The sequence below is a fragment of the Pan paniscus genome, chromosome 20 (genome assembly GCF_029289425.2).
Source record: "Pan paniscus chromosome 20, NHGRI_mPanPan1-v2.0_pri, whole genome shotgun sequence".
Taxonomy (NCBI): domain Eukaryota; kingdom Metazoa; phylum Chordata; class Mammalia; order Primates; family Hominidae; genus Pan; species Pan paniscus.
The window spans coordinates 47,926,911-47,940,383 of record NC_073269.2 but is presented as its reverse complement, the minus strand read 5'-3'; the positions used below and the strand labels follow the sequence as shown (position 1 = coordinate 47,940,383).

The window sequence follows — 13,473 nt, the reverse complement described above, 5'->3', positions numbered from 1 at the left end:
GTCATTATGTTTCTAACATTCACCCACGTTTCCGTGTGGGACTTTGTTCTTCCATTTTCACTGTTGTATTACATCCTACTGTGCTATTGTATCACAACTGATCTATTCTCTGTCAATTATGTGTGGATTTCTTCCCCAGTTTTTGGATACTCTGGCTACTGCTGCTATGAATATTCTTATGCATGTCCTCTTGTACATGTCTTGTACATATGTGTAAGAGCTTCTCATAGGTATACACCCAGGAGTACAATTGCTGGCTGTAGGGTTTGTTCAGCTTTGGGAGTAAATGCCAAATTGTTTTCCAAAATGGTTGTAGCAGTTATACATTACTGGTGAGAGGGTAAAGAATTTTTGTTGAAATACATGCCCTTCAACTGTTCACACTTAAAAATTTTTGCCACTCTGTTGGGTATGAAATGATATCTCATTATGGTCTGAATTTGTATTTTCCTGGTTACTAAGTAGGTTGAGCTTCTTTTCATATGTGCCTTGACTGTGCTGCTTTTTTTTTTTTTTTTTTTTTAATTGATCATTCTTGGGTGTTTCTCGCAGAGGGGTATTTGGCAGGGTCATAGGACAATAGTGGAGGGAAGGTCAGCAGATAAACAAGTGAACAAAGGTCTCTGGTTTTCCTAGGCAGAGGACCCTGCGGCCTTCCGCAGTGTTTGTGTCCCTGGGTACTTGAGATTAGGGAGTGGTGATGATTCTTAACGAGCATGCTGCCTTCAAGCATCTGTTTAACAAAGCACATCCTGCACCGCCCTTAATCCATTTAACCCTGAGTGGACACAGCACATGTTTCAGAGGGCACAGGGTTGGGGGTAAGGTCACACAGATCAACAGGATCACAAGGCAGAAGAATTTTTCTTAGTACAGAACAAAATGAAAAGTCTCCCATGTCTACCTCTTTCTACACAGACACGGCAACCATCCGATTTCTCAATCTTTTCCCCGCCTTTCCCCTCTTTCTATTCCACAAAACCGCCATTGTCATCATGGCCCGTTCTCAATGAGCTGTTGGGTACACCTCCCAGACGGGGTGGTGGCCGGGCAGAGGGGCTCCTCACTTCCCAGTAGGGGCGGCCGGGCAGAGGCGCCCCTCACCTCCCGGACGGGGCGGCTGGCCGGGCAGGGGGCTGACCCCCCCACCTCCCTCTGGGACGGGGCGGCTGGCCAGGCGGGGGGCTGACCCCCCCACCTCCCTCCCAGACAGGGCAGCTGGCCGGGCGGGGGGCTGACCCCCCCCACCTCCCTCCCGGATGGGGCGGCTGGCCTGGCGGGGGCTGACCCCCACCTCCCTCCCGGACGGGGTGGCTGCCGGGCGGAGACGCTCCTCACTTCCCAGACGGGGCGGCTGCCGGGCGGAGAGGCTCCTCACTTCTCAGATGGGGCAGCTGCCAGGCGGAGGGGCTCCTCACTTCTCAGACGGGGCGGCTGCCGGGCGGAGGGGCTCCTCGCTTCTCAGACGGGGCAGTTGCTGGGCGGAGGGTCTCCTCGCTTCTCAGACGGGGCGGTTGCCGGGCGGAGGGTCTCCTCCCTTCTCAGATGGGGCGGCTGGGCAGAGACGCTCCTCACCTCCCAGATGGGGGTCACGGCCGGGTAGAGGCGCTCCTCACATCCCAGATGGGGCGGCGGGGCAAAGGCGCTCCCCACAACTCAGACGATGGGCGGCCGGGCAGAGATGCTCCTCACTTCCTAGATGGGATGGCGGCCGGGAAGAGGCGCTCCTCACTTCCTAGATGGGATGGCGGCGGGGCAGAGACGCTCCTCACTTTCCAGACTGGGCAGCCAGGCAGAGGGGCTCCTCACGTCCCAGACGATGGGCGACCAGGCAGAGACGCTCCTCACTTCCCAGACGGGGTGGCGGCCGGGCAGAGGCTGCAATCTCGGTACTTTGGGAGGCCAAGGCAGGCGGGTGGGAGGTGGAGGTTGTAGCCAGCCGAGATCACGCCACTGCGCTCCAGCCTGGGCACCATTGAGCACTGAGTGAACCAGACTCCGTCTGCAATCCCGGCACCTCGGGAGGCCGAGGCTGGTGGATCACTCGCTGTTAGGAGCTGGAGACCAGCCCGGCCAACACAGCGAAACCCCGTCTCCACCAAAAAAATACGAAAACCAGTCAGGCGTGGCGGCGCGCGCCTGCAATCGCAGGCACTCGGCAGGCTGAGGCAGGAGAATCAGGCAGGGAGGTTGCAGTGAGCCGAGATGGCAGCAGTACAGTCCAGCTTCCGCTCGGCATCAGAGGGAGACCGTGGAAAGAGGAGGGAGAGGGAGAGGGAGAGGGAGAGGAGGGAGAGGGAGAGGAGGGAGAGGGAGAGGAAGAGGGAGAGGAAGAGGGAGAGGGAGAGGGAGAGGGAGAGGGCTTCCCAACACTTCTAAGACTCGACTGTGCTGCTTTTGTAAAATGACCATTTTGGTGGGGGCTGTATTGTTCTATAGGGTTAACTTTTTCTTCTTGATATGTAAGCTTTCTTCTATATTTTATATATTATATACTAACTCTTTGTTAGAATATTTGTCTTCATTCCTTATAGTTTTTTTTTTTGTTTGTTTGTTTGTTTGTTTTTTGAGACAGAGTTTCGCTCTTGTTGCCCAGGCTGGAGTGCAATGGTGCGGTCTCGGCTCACTGCAACCTGCGCCTCCCGGGTTCATGTGATTCTCCTGCCTCAGCCTCCCGAGTAGTTGGGATTATAGGCATGTGCCACCACGCCCGGCAATTTTGTATTTTTAGTAGACACAGGGTTTCTCCATGTTGGTCAGGCTGGTCTCAAACTCCCGACCTCAGTGATCTGCCCACCTCGGCCTCCCAAAGTGCTGGGATTACAGGCATGAGCCACCGCGCCTGGCCTCTCAATTTTTTAAGGTTGTTAATATTTTTCAATACAGTTAAAAAGTCTTCTGTATTAGGATTTGGCACATCTTTTGTTATATTTAGTCTAAAATAATCTGTAGTATTTATTGTTATTATAAATGGTGTCTTTTAAAAGTTATATTTTCTATTTGTTTCTAACGTATAGATGCGAAATTGATTTTTTTTTTTTAGACAGAGTCTCACTCTGTCACCTAGGCTGGAGTGCAGTGGTGTGATCTCGGCTTACTGCAACCTCTGCTTACTGGGTTCAAACGATTCTTGTGCCTCAGCCTTCCGAGTAGCTGGGACTACAGGCACGAGCCACCATGTCTGGCTAACTTTTTGTATTTTAGTAGAGATGGGGTTTCACCATGTTGGCCAGGCTGATCTCGAACTCCTGAGCTCAGGTAATCCACCCACTTTGGCTTCCCAGAATGCTAGAATTACAGGCGTGAGCCACCATGCCTGGTCGCAATTGATTTTTGTATAGTATATTGATCTTAAAGCCAGGCATCTTTCTAGACTCTTTTATAACTTCTAATAATTTGTTTGTAGGCTTTTTTGGGGTTTTCTGGGCAGATAATAATAACCTGTTAATAACAACAGCTGGCCCGGGTTGGTGGCTTACACCTGTAAAAAAATAAAAATTAACTCAGTGTGGTGGTGTGTGCCTGTACTCCCAGCTATTTGGGAGGCTGAGGTGAGAGAATCACATGAGTCTAGGAGTTCAAGGCTACAGTGAGCTATGATCATGCCAGTGCATTCCAGCATGGGTGACAGAGCAAGGCCCTGTTTCTAAAAATAATAATAAAAAAAATACTGGCCAGGCACGGTGGCTCACGCCTGTAATCCCAGCACTTTGGGAGGCCAAGGTGGGTGGATCACAAGGTCAGGAGATTGAGACCATCCTGGCTAACACGGTGAAACCCCGTCTCTACTAAAAATACAAAAAAATTAGCTGGGTGTGGTGGCGGACGCCTGTAGTCCCAGCTACTCCAGAGGCTGAGGCAGGCGAATGGCGTGAACCCGGCAGGTGGAGCTTACAGTGAGCAGAGATCGCGCCACTGCACTTTAGCCTGGGCAACAGAGCGAGACTCCGTCTCAAAAAAAAAAAAATACTGACAGCTGATCTGTGTTGGCTAGGCCATCCCAGTACAATATTGACAATGCTGGGCATCCTTGGATTATTCTTTTTTAAAAAATAAATTTTGTACAGCTGGTATCTTGTTATGTTGCCCAGGCTGGTCTTGAACTCTTTTCCTCAAGTGATTCTCCTGCCTTGGCCTCCCAAAGTACTGAGATTACAGGTGCCTGCCCTGCCCCTTGGATTCTTCTTCTTCTTTTTTTTTTTTTTTTGAGACAATCTCTCTGTTGCCCAGGCTGGAGTGCAATGGTGTGATCTCAGCTCGCTGCAACCTCTGCCTTCTGGGTTCAAGCAATTCCCATGCCCCAGCCTCCTGAGTACCTGGGACTATAGGCACCTGCCACCACACCTGGCTAATTTCTGTTTTTTTGTTTTTTTTTTTTATTTGAGATGGAGTCTCACTCAGTCACCCAGGCTGGAGCACAGTGGCACATTCTTGGCTCACTGCAGCCTCTGCCTTCTGGGTTCTAGCAATTCCTGTGTCTCAGCCTCCCGAGTAGCTGGGATTACAGGTGTGTGCCACTATGCCTGGCTGATTTTTCTGTTTTTAGTAGAGATGGGGTTTCACCATGTTGGCCAGGCCGATCTTGAACTCCTGACCTCAAGTGATCCGCCCACCTTGGCCTCCCAATGTGCTGGGATTACAGGCATGAGCCATCACACCCAGCCTTAACTTTTGTATTTTTAGTAGAGATGAGGTTTCGCCATGTTGGCCAGGCATGTCTTGAACTTCTGACCTTAAGTGATCTTCTCACCTCAGCCTCCCAAAGTGTTGGGATTACAGGCATAAACCATTGTGCTTGTCCCTCTTGGATTATCCTTGATTTTCAGTAGAATGCTCCCATTTTCCTATTAACAATGATTTTTTTTTGGTTGCTGTTTTTTTGCTTTCTCTTTTGGGAGTTGGGGGGATAGATGTGCTTTAGCAGAGTAAGGAAGTTCTCTTCTATCCTAGTGTAATATTTTTAAGAAATGGATGGCAAATGTTATTAGTTTTTTTTGGATTTTTTTGTAGAGACAGGGTCTTGCTATGTTGCCCAGGCTGGTCTCAAACTTTTGGCCTCAAGCAATCTTGCTGCCTCAGCCTCCCCAAATACTGGAATTACAGGCATTAGCCCCCACACCCAGCTCAGGAAATATTATTACATGATTTTTCTGCATCTATTGAGATAGTCATGAGTTTTCCCTTTATTCTCTTAATATGGCAAGTAATATATACTTTAAAATACTTAAAAAATTGATACATTACTTATATATAGAAAAGTGCATAGATTATAAATGTATTGTTTGATGCCTTTTCAAAAATTGAACACACCCATGTAAATAGTAGCTAAAGAAACAAAACCTTCCTAGCACCCTAGAAGCTCCCTCATGCCCCCTTCCACTTATAGATTTCTTTTTTTTAAAAAAAGACATTTATTCAGCATCACGATCAGACTATTACATTTAGCGATCAACAGCATCGATGCAAAAAAAAAACTACATTAAAGCTCTTTGTTGGAATGCTCTACATTTTCCACAGAACAGAGACTAAAATAACCTGTTATACAATTAGTTGCAAATACAGTCCTCGAGTTTTTTGCCCATACACATGAGTATTTGTCTAAAACATGTCTTGTTTTTAGCAGCTAGGCCCTGCCACCACTGTGCGTGGCTGAGTTCACAAATCTGTTGTAACCTGTAGCTTCCCTGTCACTTCTCTGGCTCTCCTCTCCTGCTAAGCTTTGTTTCCTAATTAAAATCTTCTGCCACTGCCATAGCTACTGCTGCTACTGGAACCGCCATAGCCACCTTGGTTTCGTGGTTTGGCAAATATTGGCCTCCACCACTATAGGGGCCAGAGCTTCTGCCTCCAAAGTTTCCTCTCTTCATGGGTCCAAAATTTGAAGACTGATTGTTGTAATTGCCAAAATCATTGTAGCTTCCACTACATCCAAAGTTGCTTCCATCATTACCAAATCCGTCATAGCCATCCCCACTGCCACCATATCCACCACCAACACGGCTGCCACCAAAGCCACCATGACCACTGAAGTTTCCTCCATGACCAAAGTTGTCATTCCCAGCAAAACTGCCTCCATGACCACCACCAAAATTTCCAGAACTGCTTTGATCTCTTTGGCTGGATGAAACACTAGGTATCTCTTGCTTTGATAGGGCTTCCCTAATTTCACAGTTGTGGCCATTCACAGTATGGTATTTCTGAATGATAATCTTACCCACGGAGTCATGGTCATCAAAGGTTAGAAAGGCAAAGCCCCTTTTCTTGCCACTGCTTCGGTCAGTCATGATTTCAGTCACTTCAATTTTTCCATACTGTTCAAAATAATCTCTTAGGTGATGTTCTTCACTGTCTTCTTTTTTTTTGTTTTAGACAGAGTCTCAGTCTGTCGTCCAGGCTGGAGTGCAATGGTGCAACCTTGGCTCACCACAACCTCCGCCTCCTGGGATCAAGCGATTTTCCCGCCTCAGCCTCCCGAGTAGTTGGGATTACAGGCATGCGCCACCACGCCCAGCTAATTTTGTATTTTTAGTAGAGACGGGGTTTCTCATGTTGGTCAGGCTGGTCTTGAACTCCCGACTTCAGGTGATTTGCCCTCCTCGGCCTCCCAAAGTGCTGGGATTATAGACATGAGTCACTGCACTTGGCCTTCAGTGTCTTCTTTAATGCCACCAACAAATATCTTTTTCACAGTTAACTGGGCACCTGGTCTTTGAGAATCTTCTCTTGAGACAGCTCTCTTTGGTTCCACAACTCTTCTATCCACCTTGTGCGGCCTAGCATTCATGGCGCATCTGCCTCCTTCACAGTGGCATATGTGACAAGCCCAAAGCTCCTGGAGCGCTTGGTGTTTGGATCTCTCATTACCACACAGTCCGTGAGCATTCTCCATTGCTCAGAATGGCTTCTCAGGCTCTTATCAGTTGTTTCAAAGCTCAACCCTCCAATGAAGAGCTTCCTCAGCTGTTCAGGCTCTTTAGGACACTCTGACTTAGACATGATGGCAGGGAGAACCGAGACTCTAACGATGCTTCTTTGGTGGCGTCCATGGGCAGAAAAGCCCACTTATAGATTTATAATGTTAAATCACCTTTTTTGCTTTTCCTGGAACAAACAAAACCTAGTCATAGTGTTTCATTTTTTAATATACTGTTGATTTGATTTCCTAATGCCTTGTTTAGGTTTTTATGCATCTCTGTTCATGAATGTGATTGGCCTGATAATTTCCTCTTTTGTACTTTTTTTTTGGTTCTGGTTTCAATGTCAAGTTTATACTAACCTAATAGAATGAGTTGGGGAAATACTCCTTCCTTTTCTTCCCTATGGAAGAGTTTGTATAAGATTGAGATGATCCATCATGAAAATTCTGTAGAAATCACTGATAAAACTTCTGGGCTGCACGAAGTCAAGGCTATAGTGAGACGTGATCGTACCACTGCACTCCAGCCTGGACAACAGCGTGAGACCCTGTCTCAAAAACACAAAACCGAAACTAAAACCAAAAACTTTTGGGCTATTTTTTTTCTCTCTTCTGGGCTAGATATTTTTTTCCTCTCTTTTAAAAAACTTTTCATATAGAAAATTTCAAATCGTATACAAGGAGAGTTTGTACACAAACATATACACACAAACTCTAGTTTATTTTTTATTTTATTTTGTTTTTATTTTGAGATGGAGTCTCGCTCTGTCGCCCAGGCTGCAGTGCAGTGGGGCGATCTCGGCTCACTGCAAGCTCCGCCTCCCAAGTTCATGCCGTTCTCCTGCCTCAGCCTCCCAAGTGGATGGGACTACAGGCGCCCGCCACCACGCCTGGCTAATTTTTTTTGTATTTTTAGTAGAGGCGGGGTTTCACCATGTTAGCCAAGATGGTCTCCATCTCCTCACCTTGTGATCCACCCGCCTCGGCCTCCTAAAGTGCTGGGATTACAGGCGTGAGCCACTCCGCCTGTCCCACAAACTCTAGTTTATTATACTGAAGAGAAAGGTATAGTGAACTCCCATGTACCCATCAACAGTTTCAAAAATATCAACTCATGGGCTGGGTGTGATGGCTCACACCTGTAACTTTAGTACTTTGGGAGGCCCAGGCAGGCAGATCCCTTGAGGTCAGAAGTTCAAGACCAGCCTGGCCAATATGGTGAAACCCTATCTCTACTAAAAATACAATAAAAATTAGCCAGGCTTGGTGGCATGTACTTGTAGTCCCAGCTACTTAGGAGGCTGAGGCAGAAGAATCGCTTGAACCCAGAAGGTGGAGGTTGCAGTGAGCTGAGATTGTACCAGCTCAGTGAGCTGGGCAACAAGTGAGATTCCATCTCGAAAATATATATATATACTCATGACAAATTTTATTGTATCTATACTCATCTACTCTTTCACCCCCTGGGTTAAATATCAGAAATCATATAATTTTGTTTGTAAACACGTAAGACTCACCCTTGCAATTTAAAAAAAAAAAATCCATATCCATGATGCCCTTCCCCCCAGTCTGCCAGGCTCCAAGTGTACAGAAAATTTCCCCCGACTCATGGTTTCTATACTGAAAAAAGTGAGATGGAGACGGACAAATAGCCTCCCCACTATCTTGGGTTTCCTGACAGGAAACCTGACCCTTTCTCAATCCACAGAAAGCATAGAGAGTGCTTGGAGGGAGAAATATCCCTGAGGATAGGCAGAGACAAGGGCGGGGGAGTCTGCACTGCCATCTTCAGTTCTGGAAACTCTGCGCTGCAATTTGGCTAAATGAGACACCAAATATGAGTGGCTTTTCAGCAGCACTATGCTATAGCAGGTTCCTTCCACAGCTGCCGTGAGCACGAACTGCTTATCCAGCCTTCCCGCACTACCGGGACCCTTTGGGACTTCTCTCATTTGGAATGGACAATGCTCTGATTTTTTTTTTTTTTTTTGAGATGAAGTTTTGCTCTTGTTGCCCAGGCCGGAGTGCAATGGCACTATCTCAGATCACCACAATCTCCACCTCCCATGTTCAAACGATTCTCCTGCCTCAGCTTCCTGAGTAGCTGGGATTACAGGCATGCGCCACCATGCCTGGCTAATTTTGTATTTTTAGTAGAGACGGGGTTTCTCCATGTTGGTCAGGCTGGTCACTAACTCCCGACCTCAGGTGATCCGCCTGCCTTGGCCTCCCAAAGTGCTGGGATTACAGGTATGAGCCACCATGCCTGGCGTTTTGTTTTGTTTTTGTTTTGAGACAGAGTCTTGTTATGTTCCCCAGGCTGGTCTTGAACTTCTGGGCTTAAGTGATCCTCCCACCTCAGCCTCCTGAGTAGGTGGGATTACAGGTGTGAGCGACCATGCCTGGCTCTGATTGTTTACTAGAACCAAGGCAAACCAGGGGTTAAGGTATCATTTACTGCCAAAAAAGAGGCAGCAACCTAGTAGGAAAAAAAATCAACAGATAAATTACAAAGAATCTCTAAGCAAATACATCTAATGAAAACCAAAACAAGCCATCCAGACAGGACTGGAATACTGGAATAATTATTTAATGCAAAGACATAGATGTAAATCCACAAGAAACAACAGCAAACAGGGAATCATGATTTCCCCAATTGGACAAAGTAGGGAATCAGTGACTGACCCTAAGGAGACTACAGTATGTGAGCTCTGTGACCAAGAATTCAAAAGAGCAGTTTTAAGGAAACTCAGTGATTTAACAAACATATTGAAATAAAACAAACAAACAAAAATCTCAGAACTGGCTGGGCATGGTGGCTTACACTGTAATCTCTGTACTTTTGGAGGCCAAGGCAGGTGGATTGCTTGAGCTCAGGAGTTCGAGACCAGCCTGGGCAACATGGCAAAACCCTGTCTCTACAAAAAACCAAAAAATTAACCAGGCATGGTGGTGTGTGCTTGTGGTCCCAGCTACTTGGGAGGCTCAGGCGGGAGGATCACTTGAGCCCAGGATGTCGAGGCTGCAGTGAGCCATGATCATGCCACTGTACTACAACCTAGGGAACAGAATGAGACATTGTCTCAAAAACAAACAAACAAACAAACAAACAAACAAACAAACAAACAAAAAAGAGATCTTGGAACTGAGAAATACATTTGCTGAACTGAAAAATTTATTAAAGTCTCTCAACAGCAGAATGGATCAAGCAGAGAAAAGAATCAGTGAGCTCAAACACAGGCTTTTTGAAAATACACAGAGGAGAAAAAAAAGAATGAACAAGAGTGATGATCACCTATAAGATATAGAAAATTACCTCAAAAGACCAAATCTGGCTGGGTGTGGTGGCTCCTGCCTGTAATCCCAACTTTGGGAGGCTGAGGTGGGTGGATTACTTGAGGTCAGGAGCTTGAGATTAGCCTGGCCAACATGGTGAAACCCTGTCTCTACTAAAAATACAAAAAAATTTGTTGCAGTGAGCAGAGATCATGCTACTGCACTGCTGCCTGGTGACAGAGTGAGATTCTGCCTAAAAAAAAAAAAAAAAAAAAAAAGAAAAGAAAAAAAAAGAAACAAAATGCCCCAAACCAAATCTAAAAATTATTGATGTTTAAGAGGGAGTTGGGGAAGAGCAAGAGGTAGAAAGCTTATTCAAAGAAATAAAACAGAAAACTTTCAAAACTAGAAAAAGATAAGTATTTAGGTACAACAAGGTCAGAGAACACCAAACAGATTTGACCCAAATATGACTACCCTACGGCATATAATAAACTTGCACAGGTCAAGGACGAAGAGAGAATCCTAAAAGCAGCAGGAGAAAATAAGCAAATAATATACAAAGGAGTTCCAATTTGGCAACAGACTTTTTTTTTTTTTTTTGACAGAATCTCACTCTGTCACTCAGGCTGGAGTCCAGTGGTACAATCTCGGCTCACTGCAACCTCCGCCTCCTGGGTTCAAACGATTCTCCTGTCTTAGCCTCCCGAGTAGCTGGGATTACAGGTGTGCACAACCACGCCCAGCTAATTTTTGTATTTTTGGTAGAGACAGGGTTTTTCCATGTTGGCCAGGCTAGTCTCGAACTCCTGACGTCAGGTGATCCACCCGCCTCGGCCTCCCAAAGTGCTGGGATTACAGGCATAAGCCAACACACTCGGCCAAGCAACAGACTTCTTAGTGGAAATCATACAGGCCAGGTAGGGGTGGGATGGCATATTCAAAGTGCTGAAGGTAAAAACCCCTGCTCTCCAAGAACACTGTATCCAGCAAAGCCACCCTACAAATACGAAGGAGAGAGAAAGTTTCTTCCAGATAAACAACAGCTGAGAAAATTCACCACCAGCAGACTCATCTTACAAGAAATGCTAAAGCGGTTCTTCAATTGGAAAGAAAAAACACTAACATGTAAAAAGAAAACAAAGGTGTAAAAATCACTGATAAAATTAAGTACATGAATATGTACTCTAAACTATCACTGTGGTGTAAAATCCACTAATAACTCTAGTATGAAGCCCAAAAGACAAAAATATCAAGAACATAATAGCTACAGCAACCTGTTAAGAGATAGGCGATATAAAAATATGTAAATTGAGACAACATAAAGTCAAAATGTAGGGGGTGGGGGAAGGGAGTTAAAGTCTAGAGTTTTTTTTCCTGCTTTCTTCATTTCTGTTCTTTATGATGTAAGATAAGTTGTCATCTCCTTAAGTTAATTTGTTATAATCCATAAGATGTTTTTTGTAAAGCTCAAGGTAATCATAATGCCAAAACCTATAATATGCTCACTTAAAGATAAATGAATTAAAACATACTACCAGAGAAAATCACTTAACTACAAAGGAAGACAATAGGAAAGAAAGAAAAAGAAGAGGGAGTTGCAAAACAACCAGAAAACAAGCAACAAAACTGCAGTACTAATTAATAATCATGTGAATGTTAATGGATGCAATTCTCCATTTAAAAGACACAGAATGGGCTGGGAGCGGTGTCTCACGCCTGTAATCCCAGCACTTTGGGAGGCTGAGGCGGGCAGATCATGAGGTCAGGAGATCGAGACCATCCTGGCTAACACGGTGAGACCCCGTCTCTACTAAAAATACAAAAAATTAGCCGGCAAGGTGGCAGGCGCCTGTAGTCCCAGCTACTTGGGAGGCTGAGGCAGGAGAATGGCGTGAACCCAGGAGGCGGAGCTTGCAGGGAGCTGAGATCGCGCCACTGTACTCCAGCCTGGGCAACAAAGCGAGACTCTGTCTCAAAAAAAAAAAAAAAAAAAAAGAGTGGCTAAAGGGATAAAGAAACAAGACCCAACTACATACTGCCTACAACAAGCCCACTTCACCTATAAAGACACATGTAGACTGAAAGTGAAGGGATGGAAAAAAAATTCCATGCAAGTGGAAACCAAAAAAGTGTAGGAGTAGCAATACTTATTTTTATTTTTTAAGCATTGTATTTTATTTTTAATTGACAAATAACAATTGTACATAGTCATGGGGTACATAGTGATGCTTTGATACACACAATTTATAGTGATTGGATCAGGGCAATCAGCATACCTATCATCTCAAGCATTTATCATTTCTTTGTGTTGGGAATGTTCAACATCCTCCTAGCCACTTGAAACTATACAATATATTATTGTTAAATATAGTCATCCTACACTGGAACTTATCCTATTATCCAGCTATAATTCTGTATCCTTTAACAAATTGCTTTCCATTCCTCCCTTCCCACCCTCTAGTATTCTCCGTTCTACTTTTTACTTCTATGAGATCAACCTTTTATAAAGCTTCCACGTATGAATGAGAACATGTGGGGTTTTACCTTCTGTTCATGGCTTATTTTACTTAATGTCCTCCAGTTCCACCATGTTGCTCCAAATGACAGGATTTTATTCTTTTTTTTTAAGGCTGAATGTATTCCATGGTTTATGTATATACCACATTTTCTTTATCCATTTATCTGTTGTTGGAAACCTAGGTTGATTTTTTATCTTAGCCATTGTGAATAGTGCTGCAATAAACATGAAGGTGTAGATGTCTCTTCAGTATAATTTCCTTTCCTTTGGATAAATGCCCAGTAGTGGGATTGCTAGATCATAAGAAACTGTACTTATATCAGATAAAATAGACTACAAGCCAAAGACTATCAAAAGAGAGAAAGAAGGTCACTATATAACACTAAAGGGGTCAATGTAGTGAGAGGATATAAAAATTATAAATATTTATGTACTAAACACTGGAGCACCAAAGTGTATAAAACAAACATTAATAGATCTAAAGGGAGAGATAGACTGCAATACAATAATAGCTGGGGACTTCAACACCCCACTGTCAATAATGGACAGATCACCCAGACAGAAAATCAAAAAAGAAACATTGGAGTTAAACTACATTTTAGACCAAACAGGCCTGATATTTACAGAACATTTCACCCAACTGCTGCAGAATAGATATTCTTTCCATCAGCACATGGAACATTCTCCAGAGTAGACTATTTCTTAGGCCACAAACCAAGTCTCAATAAATTCAAAAAAGTAGGAATCTTATTAAGTATCT

The 13,473-nt window shown here is 44.8% G+C and overlaps 1 protein-coding gene and 1 pseudogene across 1 annotated transcript in view; both read right to left on the bottom strand.

Annotated features, from left to right (window-relative positions):
• LOC100976543 (CEA cell adhesion molecule 6) overlaps nucleotides 1-13,473 on the bottom strand; it is a 910,921-nt gene that overhangs the window by 835,856 nt on the left and 61,592 nt on the right. The gene's annotated exons all lie outside the window — the stretch shown is intronic.
• LOC100975851 (heterogeneous nuclear ribonucleoprotein A1-like) lies at nucleotides 5,549-7,008 on the bottom strand (annotated as a pseudogene).